The following is an 11,882-nucleotide window of genomic DNA, read 5'->3' on the forward strand; positions in this document are numbered from 1 at the left end:
CGAGACATGGCTAGATGAGAGCTATGACTGGGTGGTTAATATCCAGGGTTATAGTCTATTCAGAAATGACCGTAAAATAAGAAAGGGGGAGGGGTCTGTCTATATGTTAAATCCTGCCTTAAGCCCATTCTGCGGGAGGATATAAGTGATGATAATGTGGAGTCTCTTTGGGTAGAAATAAGTGGAGAAACGAAGAATAATAAAATTCTTATAGGAGTGAGTTATAAACCTCTAAGTATAGTGGAAGAATCAGAAAATCTTCTTATAAGACAAATAGATGCGGCAGCGAAGCAGGGGAAGTCATTATTATGGGGGACTTTAACTACCCAAATATAAACTGGAAAGCAGAAACCTGCAGCTCCAGGAAGGGAAGCAGGATTCTGGAAATAGTAAAAGATAATTACCTTTCCCAACTAGTACAGGAACCAATTAGAGGGGTGGGCCCTTTCTGGACCTGCTCTTAACCAATAGGCCAGACAGAATATCAAAAATAGAGGTGGGGGGGTCACCTAGGTAATAGTGACCATAACATAGTAAGTTTTCAATTATCTTTCAATAAAATTATTAGTAGAGGGGCTACAAAAACATTTCAGGAAGGCTAATTTCCAAAAATTAAGAGAGGACCTTGGGAACATAGACTGGACACTGCCCTGAGATATAAAAGAGGACCTTGAGGAGATAGACTGGGACAGTGCCTTCAGAAATAAAAGTACACAAGAGAAATGGGACATATTTAAGAGCATCCTGGGTAAATCGTGTGAACGACACATACCATATGGGAATAAACGTAGTAGAAATAAGAGAAATCCAATGTGGTTAACTTCAGCTGTAAGGGGGGCAATAAATGATAAGAAACAAGCATTCAGACAACTAAAACAAGAAGGTAGTGGGGAAGCACTGAGCAACTATAGACAGAAGAATAGAATGTGTAAAATGCAAATAAAAGAAGCAAAAATAGCAACAGAAAGAAGGATAGCCACAGAAAGTAAAACGAATCCCAAAATGTTCTTCACCTATATAAACAACAAAAGACTTAAAACCGAAAATGTTGGTCCCCTCAAAAATATTCTGGGTGTAATGGTGGAGGGGGAAGAGGTAAAGGCCAATCTACTAAATACATTCTTCTCTACTGTATTCACAGAGGAGAATCCCATAACAGAGGACATGACTAGGGATAATATAAATCCTCCCATAAATCTCACCTGCCTAACACAACAAGAAGTGGGGAGGCGCCTTAAAAACATTAAAATCCATAAGTCACCGGGCCCAGAAGGTATCCATCCTAGAGTTTTGCAAGAATTAAATACTGTGTTGGACAGAGCGTTATTTCTAATATTTAAAGATTCTATAATGACAGGGATTGTTCCACAGGACTGGCGCATAGCTAATGTGCTACCAATATTCAAGAAGGGGTCAAGGAGTGATCCTGGAAACTACAGGCCCGTAAGTCTAACATCTATAGTAGGTAAAGTATTTGAGGGGTTTGTAAGAGATGCCATACTGGAGTATCTTAATGAAAATAATCTTATGACGCAGCACCAGCATGGATTTATGAGGGATCGGTCCTGTCAGACTAATCTGATCAGCTTCTATGAAGAGGTAAGTTATAGACTGGACCTGGGAGAGGCTGTGGACGTTGTGTATCTGGGGGAGGCTGTGGATGTTGTGTATCTGGACTTTTCAAAGGCATTTAATACTGTGCCGCATGAAAGGTTGGTCTACAAAATGAGGATGCTGGGACTTGGGGAAAACGTATGCAAATGGATAACTGGTTGTGTGATAGAAAACAGAGGGTGGTCATTGATGGAACATATTCATATTGGGTTTTAGTTACTAGTGGGGTACCACAGGGGTCAGTGTTGGGTCCACTTCTTTTTAATATATTTATTAATGACCTTGTAGAGGGGCTACAAAGTAGAATCTCCATTTTTGCAGATGATACTAAACTGGGTAAAGTAATCAGTACAGAGGAGGATAATATCATATTACAGAGGGATTTGGAGAAGCTGAAGGCTTGGGCGGTGAAATGGCAAATTAAGTTTAATGTGGATAAATGTAAGGTTATGCACTTGGGCTGTAGAAATAATAAGTACAGTTATGTGCTAAATAATAAAGCACTGGGTAAAACTACTTCTGAAAAGGACCTGGGGGTATTGGTGGACAGTAACCTCATCTATAGTGATCAGTGCCAGGCAGCAGCTGCCAAGGCTAATAAAATAATGGGATGCATCAAAAGAGGTATAGATGCTAAAGATGAGAACATAGTTTTGCCTCTTTAGAAATCACTAGTCAGACCACATATGGAATACTGTGTACAGTTTTGGGCACCGATATATAAGAAGGACACAGCTGAACTGGAGCGGGTGCAGAGGAGGGTAACAAAGGTCATTAAGGGAATGGGTGGGTTACAGGACCAGGACAGGTTATCACGCTTGGGGTTTACACTAGAAAAAGACTTCTTAGGGGCGATCTGATCACAATGTACAAATATATGAATGGACAGTACAGAGATCTTTGTAGTGGTCTTTTTACTCCTAGGTCTGTAACCATGACTAGGGGGCATCCTCTACGTCTAGAGGAAAGAAGATTTTATCATCAGCATCGACGCAGGTTCTTTACTGTACGAGCGGTAAGACTGTGGAACTCTCTTTCACATGATGTTGTCATGGCCGATTCATTAAATAAGTTCAAGGGAGGCCTGGATGCTTTTCTTGAAAAACAGAATATTACAAGTTATGGGCATTAGATTTCCGGTGATACGTTAATCCGGGGATTGTTCTGGTTGCCATTGGAGTCGGGAGGGAGTTTTCTTGCCTTCCCTGGATCAACACAGTAGGGTTTCCCTAGGTTGCGGGCCAGTTAGCTTTGTATCAACACCTGAGCGGGCATCCACTACAAACCACTAGCAGTAGCCATATCCCTAACTACATCAGAAGCTAAGTATTTCTTTACATTTTTTGCATCATGGTGACCTTATCCTGTGTTATTTGCCATATACCATGAATGTTTTGAATCGTCCTATGGTGGATGCCGGGATTTTTTATAGGGAATATCATATCCCTGCTGGTATATGTGTATGTAATGTGGCAAAAAGATTGATGAACGCAGTGTTACCTGTATAGTGGTTGTTATTGATTATATCATAAGCTGATTTGCTGTTTTATACAATTAATACACCTATTTCCCTGATGAACCTGTAATACGAGACAGGAGAAACGCGTTGGAACTGTATATAAATTCTTGTATATAGGGTGTTGGTGAAATTTTATTATTCACGTTTTTACTCTCTTTTGTTATTTTTTCCCTGCACTTAGCAAATAGGGAGGGACTGTCACCGTGGTTGGGGCCACCCTTTTAAGGAGGTGGGTCACCCCAAAAGGCAGGGTGAGAAATTACCATCTTTATTAGCTGTGAGAGAGCACTTCCCCTCCCCTAGCCATAGTGGTCATCTGATTGTGGACAGCCCATTTATAGAATTATCTCTTCCTTCATTAAGTTGTTGATAGTACAGGGATAGGGTTTAACACGTGTGTTTTCACTTTCTATATTTCTTTTTGTGTTTTTTTTTCTTGTTATGACAGTTTTTAGCATATATTTTTTATTAAAAGTTAAGTTTTATTCGCCTTAGGGTGTTAAAAATTTCGTCTGTGAGCTAACTAAGTATACACCATCGGGCATTTTTGCAATACTGGGGCTAGCGGTAGCCATTTTAGTAGAATTTTTGCAGTGACAGTCAATTTCCCTAGGTTGAACCTGATGGACTCTTGTCTTCTTTCAACCTTATTAACTATGTTACTATGTTAGAACACATATGAAATACTGTGTACAGTTTTGGACTACGGTATATAAGAAGGACCCGGCTGAACTGGAGCGGGTGCAGAGGAGGGCGACCAAGGTCATTAGGGGAATGGGTGGGTTACAGGACCAGGACAGGTTATCAAGCTTGGGGCTATTTAGTTTAGAAAAGAGACGTCTTAGGGGCGATCTGATCACAATGTACAAATATATGAATGGACAGTACAGAGATCTTTCTAGTGATCTCTTTACTCCTAGACCTATAACCATGACAAGGGGGCATCCTCTACGTCTAGAGGAAAGAAGGTTTCACCACTAGCACAGACCCGGATTCTTTACTGTACGACCGGTAAGACTGTGGAATTCTCTGCCACATGATGTTGTCATGGCCGATTCACTAAATAAGTTCAAGGGAGGCCTGGATGCTTTTATTAAAAAATAAAATATTAAAAGTTATGGGAATTAGATTACATGTGATAGGACGCTGATCCAGGGATTATTCTGATCGCCATTGGAGTCGGGAAGGAGTTTTCTCCCTGTGATGGGGCAAATGTCATCTTCCTCATAAGGTTTTTTGTCTTCCTCTGGGTCAGTACAGTAGGGTTTCTATAGTCGGACTTTTATGGACTTTTGTCTTTTTTCAACCTTATTAAGTATGCAACATCTCAGATCAAAGATGTCACTGATTGACATTTCTGTATTCAGTAGGACATTATTTGGTAGCATCAACGCTCTATGCCTTAATACGCATGATGCAACCCAAATCTTGATAAAAGCCCCCCGTCCTTCCCCAGGGCTAAATCGAGTGAGGTTACGGGGAAAGTGGGGAGCATTTATGTCAAGATTCGCCTTGTTGTCAAAAACTGCCCTGGGGTGGAGTCAGAGTTCCATGCGGGGAAGAAGGGGGCACTGGAAAGTGTGCTATGGGGCCCAGCCACATCTAGTAATGCCCCTGCCAACAGACCATCAGTAACACCAATCGTAACAGTTTAATTGACATTCAAGAGAGCAGCTAAGAACAGATTACCTTCCCATATCAGTCACATACATCCCTATCAGGGTTCCCGCAGGTCGGAGCTACAAGGAAACTCTGATGCTGCAGATACACGGATGGGACTTTACCAGTTCTCCCCAGTTTAACAGAACACAGTATACTTGATCCTGTGTGCTACATGATAACAGTATGTACTTACAGAGCTGATACTCAATTACATGTGAGGTTTGGAGTAAAGTTGACTTTTTTATATTTAAATTTATTTTATTTTTTCATTAAAAGTTAATACAAAAAAATTACAAATTACAAAGTCATCATCTATAATTTCCAAGCAATGATACAAAAACAATCTTCAGAATCACTCAAATTGTACTTTACCCTAACCCCTAATCCCCCCACCCATTTTTCCTGATGGAGAGAAAAAAAATGTAATTAAATTCCACCTTCGTATCTCCCCTTAATTTAATAATGTTTTTTAAACAATGTCATACATTTTTCCTATTTCCCAAATTCGTGAGGGTTTGGGAAGATCCAACTTCTTACTAAGATTAATTTTACATAAAACAACGTTCTAAGAACCGTTCTCTCTTTCTTTTGGGGCAAGTGCAAGCTGGAAGTATCTCCCAATAAAGCGATCTGCGAAATCATTCGTATCTCCACCCCTACTTTCTCTTCCATTTTTTCAAAAACCAGAGACCACAGTCTTTTTAACTTGTCCCACCCCCAGAGTAGATGTATATATCCGGTTCCCCCCACCCCACACCTGGGACATCTATCGTGTGGCCATAACTTAATCCCATGCATAAAAGCCGGCGTGTAATATAACTGATGAACAATGTAATATTGTATAATCTGATGGCTCATTGCTACTGAAACCTTTTTGATATTCTTATAGATAATGACCAGTCCAGTTCACATTCCTCTCCCTCCTCGAGCTGCCATTTTCTTTGGCTTTTAAATTCATAATCAACCTTACATAAAATATACTTATACATGAAGGATATACATTTTTTCTTAAGTTGGTGCATTCTACACATTTCCACTACCGGATCTGGATCGGCTAGATATACCTGCCCTGATTTTATTAAAGGGTTTAATGCATAACTAAGCCTACAATATTCAAACCAGACACTCTTTGGTAGATTAAACTCCACCTCTAAGCTCGCCCAATCTTTCACAGACCCGATTCCCCAGACGTCCTCTATATTCTTTACTCCTGCCTCATATAGGCCTCTCACCATCCCTAAGTTTTGAATTGGTGGCAGATTGTGATTGTCCCATATCGGAGCAAACCTGAAAAGACCCTTTACTCCCAATACTCTCTTCATTTCTCCACATTGCTCCCAACATTACCCCTCCCCCCTACCTTTCCCTTCCTTGACTTCTCCCGGCTCAAGTCTCTGAAAGTTGTCCCGTGGAGCAGAAAACCTTGCATTTCGTGCACAATTCAGAAGCTCGACAGTTCTATCATCTCTAAACCAATAGAATTGGGAGGCCAAGATGGTTTAACTTAATATCGGGAAAAGCCAAGCCCCCTTTATTTTTGGGAGCACACAACAGTTCCCGTTTTAAACGGACTCTCCTGCGTCCCCAAATCAAAAAAATTAAAGGTTGCTTTAATCCTCCTGAGAAATTTGTCCTTAATGAAGAAGGGCAATTCCAAACAGAAATCAGACCTTTGGGAAAAAAATAGTTCTTATCAACACAATCTTGTCTGCTCCGCCCCTACTGAAACTTCCCGCAGGTCTGAGCTACAGGGAAACTCTGATGCTGCACATACAGGGATGGGATTTTACCAGTTCTCCTTAGTATAACAGTATGTACTTACAGAGCTGATACTCAACTGCATGTGATGTGTGGAGTAAAGTTGACGGTAAACACTGCTGACTCTTTGATCTGTTCCCGCTTATCTATACCTACAGCAATATGGCAAGGCCTGGGCCACCTCTACATACTGTATGTTCTGTCTCTAAAGAGAGGGAAGATCGAGATGGTGTTCGATCGAATATTGCGGTATTTGAAAGGTTCAAATTCAATCGAGTAGTGAGGCGAATACGCGGAAAACATTCTAAAGCCCTCCCATCACACTTGGCGCTTTTTCAAATCCAATCTCCATGCAGGGAGGCTGTGAGGGACATGCAAAAACACAGAAAAAGTGCAACAGCTCACCGCAACAGCAAGATACAGACCCACCATAGACATGAAAATAGTTAAAAGCAGCTCTGCTCTCTCTGCTCAAGGATGCATAATAAATCACACCCCTACCAAATATTTCCCTAAGGAAAAACAAAAAACATCCGAGCCACAACACCAATTTCTCAAAAATATAAGCAAAGTTTTTTGAAGCAATTTTAAACAACATAATTTAAATACATTTATCCAAAAAGAATATTTGAAAAGAGGACAGCGCAAAACAAACAGCACAACACAGGGAAAGGGGGACTACACGGATCATGCATGTATCATATATCAAAAATAAATAAAGTGCATGCTTTTGCCAGCAAATTTCATATATTTCAAAGTGCAATGTGCATAGTGTAATACTTAAAAAATAACGGAGGCAAAGCGTGCTTAAAATTTAAATATAGAAGTAAAAAGTTAATACGACGAAGGGCGTACCGAAACGTGCGTTGGGGTGTCTGTGGGTAAGGGAGCTGCACGGCTCTATGGCATGTAATCTGCACTTTCAGTGATACTTTATATTATCAGTTATGCTTCTAATTTACTGTTTATTGATTGTACTTTGTATTAACTTTTTACTTCTATACTTAAATTAGTAGTATTTTAAGCACGCTTTGCCTCTGTTATTTTTTTAGTATTACAATTGCACTTTGAAATATATACAATTCGCTGGCCAAAGCATGCACTTTATTTTTTTTTATATATGAAACATGCATGATCCGTGCAGTCCCCCTTTCCCTGTGTTGTGCTGTTTGTTTTGTGCTGTCCTCTTTTCAAATATTCTTTTTGGATAAATGTATTTAAATTATGTTGTTTTAAATTGCTTAAATAAACTTTGCTTATATTTTTGAGAAATTTGTGTTGTGGCTCGGATGTTTTTTGTTTTTCCTCACCACGGTAAGGTGGACTCATATCGAGGCAGACCCTACACTGTACACTATGGCCTCTCCATGGCGTGTAATATGCCTATGCTCCGGGCATGGAAGATCTGTCTAATACCTGCAAAAATAATTGCACCACCTGGGTGAGACAGGTGGAGAGCACGAACAAACCTTTTTCTGCAGGTATTAGACGGATCTTGCATGCCCAGAGCATAGGCGTATTATACGCCATGGAGAGGCCATAGTGTACATACAGTGTAGGGTCTGCCTCGATATGAGTCCACCTTATCGTGGTGAGGCAGTTTACGCTGTTTGCAAATAGTAACCAAGAGACTCATTATTTTTGTGGGAATTTTTTTCTGGCAGTTGGGGGGCTGCTTTTGACTATTTTCATATCTATGGTGGGTCTGTATCTTGCTGTTGCGGTAAAATGTTGCACTTTTTCTGTGTTTTTGTATGTTTGCAATTTCAGCCATGGCAACGTGCTCCTGCCTAGTGTGAACGGTGTTCTAGGAGAGCTGATCAATTTTTTCTTTTTTTTAGGCTGTGAGGGCCCCTGAAAGTACGCACGCAGCGCGAAAACAGCGTCTACCCTCATTGGATGGCTGAACCACATGACCTCAAATCTTAAATACTTGGCTACCGCCTCTCGACCGCAGATGAGCTATCAACCTAGTCAGGGAAAGATCTTGCAGCAGGGAGAGATAGGTTTTAGTAGCGTTTTGGTCAGGCAGGATTACTACAGAACCCAAAAGTCCTTCTCAGGGCTAAGATCCAGCGAAAAAGTCATCTCTGAATCCAAAGCTTCTCAGTGCTAAGAAATAGATGATAACAGCAGCAGCAGGTGTATTCATTCCAGTACCCTGTGTGTACAAGTGATTTATAGTGTCCCTGGTTTAGCCCACTAAGGGCACCTGATATATACTGTTCCAGTAGCCCAGTAAGAGGCACGTCTTACATACTGTTAACAGTAACGTTTGTACAACATGACACGTGATACGCGCAAATAACATGACGCTCTGCGGACGCACATTGAAACCATGTATGTAACGAAATGTGTGAACATTGCCATAAATGTTCGTAAAGCGTTGCTCAAATATTTTTCCTACGCAATGCGGAGAGTGGCATTATACTGCGATTTTGGGGTGTTGGGTGCACCCAGGCATGGTCCCTCTAATGTCCCAGTTTCATTCCGGAGGTGTTGGCAACATTTAGGGAGGTTTCATGGGGGACTTGGTGACCTCCAAGTGGTCGAATTTGGATTTCCAAGTGCCGCAATTTTTTTTCCCATAGACTATAATGGGATCGAATATTCGTTCGAATAGTTAAATCTTGGTGCCTATTCGATTCGAATTCTGAAAAGTCGAATGTTTCACTACTCGCTCATCTCTACTCCCCATATAACCCAATGCAGGCTGTAGAAGGCAATTTCCTCATATAATGTAGATAGGGGTGACAAGTCTGTGTCTCACAGAGGGAACAGTGTAGGGAAAGATAGAACATGAGTGATTTACCCACGTTCTTTTCAGCCGCCCCAGTGTTTGCAGCAGACAATCTACAGTATGTGCTGAGTGATATTAAGCCCTACTTGCTTGCATTTTACCACCTTTCAGCAAGTCTCTCTTCAGCAGACTCTATGCAGTAGTTGCAGCAGTAGGGTGGAGCAGCTGGTAACATTGAGCGGTCATTTGTTGACCAGTCTTGGAGTGGATGACTCTGAGTTCTGAGCTTACTTTAACCACTACACAATCACATAGCCAGGAATCGGGGGGATTGCTCTGACACCACAATTTCTTGGTAAGGGACACATTCCGCTGGGCCTTCTCATCTCCTGAATATGCTTCTCCTCTTCAGGAAAACTATTGGCAGACATGGGATTTGAAACCACTGATAAACAAAGAAGAATTTGGGGAGAGTAGTCAGTAGGAAAAGATTTAGTATAACTTGAAATTTATTAATTGAATTTAGAGATGGGTGAATCTAGAGCAGTAGTAGCGGTAGTAGTAGTAGTAGTAGTAGTAGAAGTAGTAATAGTAGTGGTAGTAGTAGTAGTAGTAGTAGTAGTAGTAGTAGTAGTAGCAGTAGAAATAGTAGTAGTAGCAGTAGTAATAGTAGTGGTAGTAGTAGCAGTAGTAATAGAACTAGTAGTAGTAGCAGTAGTAGTAATAGGAGTAGTAGTAGTCGTAGTAGCAGTAGAAATAGTAATAGTAGTAGTAGTAGTAGTTGTAGTAGTAGCAGTAGTAATAGTAGTGGTGTAGTAGTAGTAGTAGTAGTAGTAGTATGTAGCAGTAGTAATAGTAGTAGTAGTAGCAGCAGTAGAAATAGTAGTAGTAGCAGTAGTAATAGTAGTAGTAGTGGCAGTAGCAATAGTACTAGTAGTAGTAGTAGTAGTAGCAGTAGTAATGATAGTAGTAGTAGTAGTAGTAGTAGCAGTAGCAGTAGAAATAGTAGTAGTAGTTGTAGTAGTAGCAGTAGTAGTAGTGAAGCGCTTTGTTGCGCTCAGCCGTTGGCATTCGGGCTGATCCTTTTGAACTCCGTTCTGCTCTGCCTTGCTCTGAGTGCCTAGAAAAGCTGAATACAGTCCTGGGAAACTTCTCCCAGAACTGTATCCAGCTTTTCCAGGTACACGGAGCGGAGTTGCCAAGCAGCAGCCTGAATGCCGACAGCCGAGAGCATCGAAGGGCTTCACTTTGTTACTTCTCTATATTCACTCATCTCTAATTGAAATCTCTGATCTTTCCATGCTAAGGAGTCTAGTCCGTTGAGTGACACCGCCTACTGGGCTCCTCAATAAAGAATAATCAGGGATTTTAATCAAAATGTTCCAAGTCATACTGAATCTTTTCCTACAAAGATATATACCACTCTGCTCAGTTCTTCCTGCTCTATAACATGATAGATTATATAGCATTGATTTGGTGACAGGTACCCACAGTGCAGAAAGTTCGGTCTGAAAGCAGATGGAGGGGGAACATTAAGGTGGAGGTAAAGAAACATTGCGTCAGACACTTGAGAAGGACAGCAGTGAAAAATAAACCTGCATCGGTGATGTCACCAATGGCAGGTGGCAGCCGCGTGATTTGGAGTCATTATCAAAGGGAAAGGGTGGCAGCATGTCCCCGACCCATCAAAATGGCATCAATGGAAGAGCCTGAGCCAAACTCAGGAGGGTTACATGTCTGCTAGTTGGCAGTCCAGCTTGGAGGAACACACTAGCAGTGCAAAGGCAGATAGAACCAGACACAGCAGCTATCAGCCAGTACGCAGTGTAGCATTCATAAGTGTGGAGGTTTATTTACCTGAAAACAAATACTTGCACGGCGGAGAGCAATCTGTGTCACCAAAGGATGAGGTGCAGACTGGGTACTCATGTGGGCCCTACAGCCCTGCCTTCACACATGGTATTCCACCACAGCAGAGAACCATGGTTTTACAGCCTCATCTATCAAAAGCCACATCTCCCAGCACTCCCCTAACCATCAGTGGCAGTCATGGCTCCTCAGTGTCTGGTAATGGAAGCAACTGATCCCACAGCCCTTGGTATCCAGCCAAAATGTCATGGCATAAGTGAGGGCTGACTCGTACACTCTGCATTGTGCATGGTGCATTGTAACCATGTTTCTGAAGTCCTTTACTGGACTAAAGAAGCAGACAAAAATTTCATGAAAACTCTAGACGCACTTTAGTCTATGGCTTCCTCATGCAGTAAACGGCCAGCTTTCCTGCCCACTGCAACTTCAAAGTAAGGCACAGATAGATGATGTGCGATGCCTGACACTTGCTGAGACCTTTTAGGGCCTACAGGACTTCAGGCCTAGGATATTATTAATGTAATTACAATGCTCCATGTCCTGGAGGGTGTCCTGAAAGATCATGTTGGTAAGGGGACCCAGACCGCTGATGGCATTTACCACAGTCACCAAGCCCGGAGCAGGATGTGGTGTTGGATGAGGTACATGAGGAGGGCGTGTAGGAGAAGAAGAATGAAACGCCCAGAATCTATGAACACTACTTTGTTATCTGCCGATGGG

This window comes from Dendropsophus ebraccatus, chromosome 4 (assembly GCF_027789765.1).
Source record: "Dendropsophus ebraccatus isolate aDenEbr1 chromosome 4, aDenEbr1.pat, whole genome shotgun sequence".
In the NCBI taxonomy this organism is placed as follows: domain Eukaryota; kingdom Metazoa; phylum Chordata; class Amphibia; order Anura; family Hylidae; genus Dendropsophus; species Dendropsophus ebraccatus.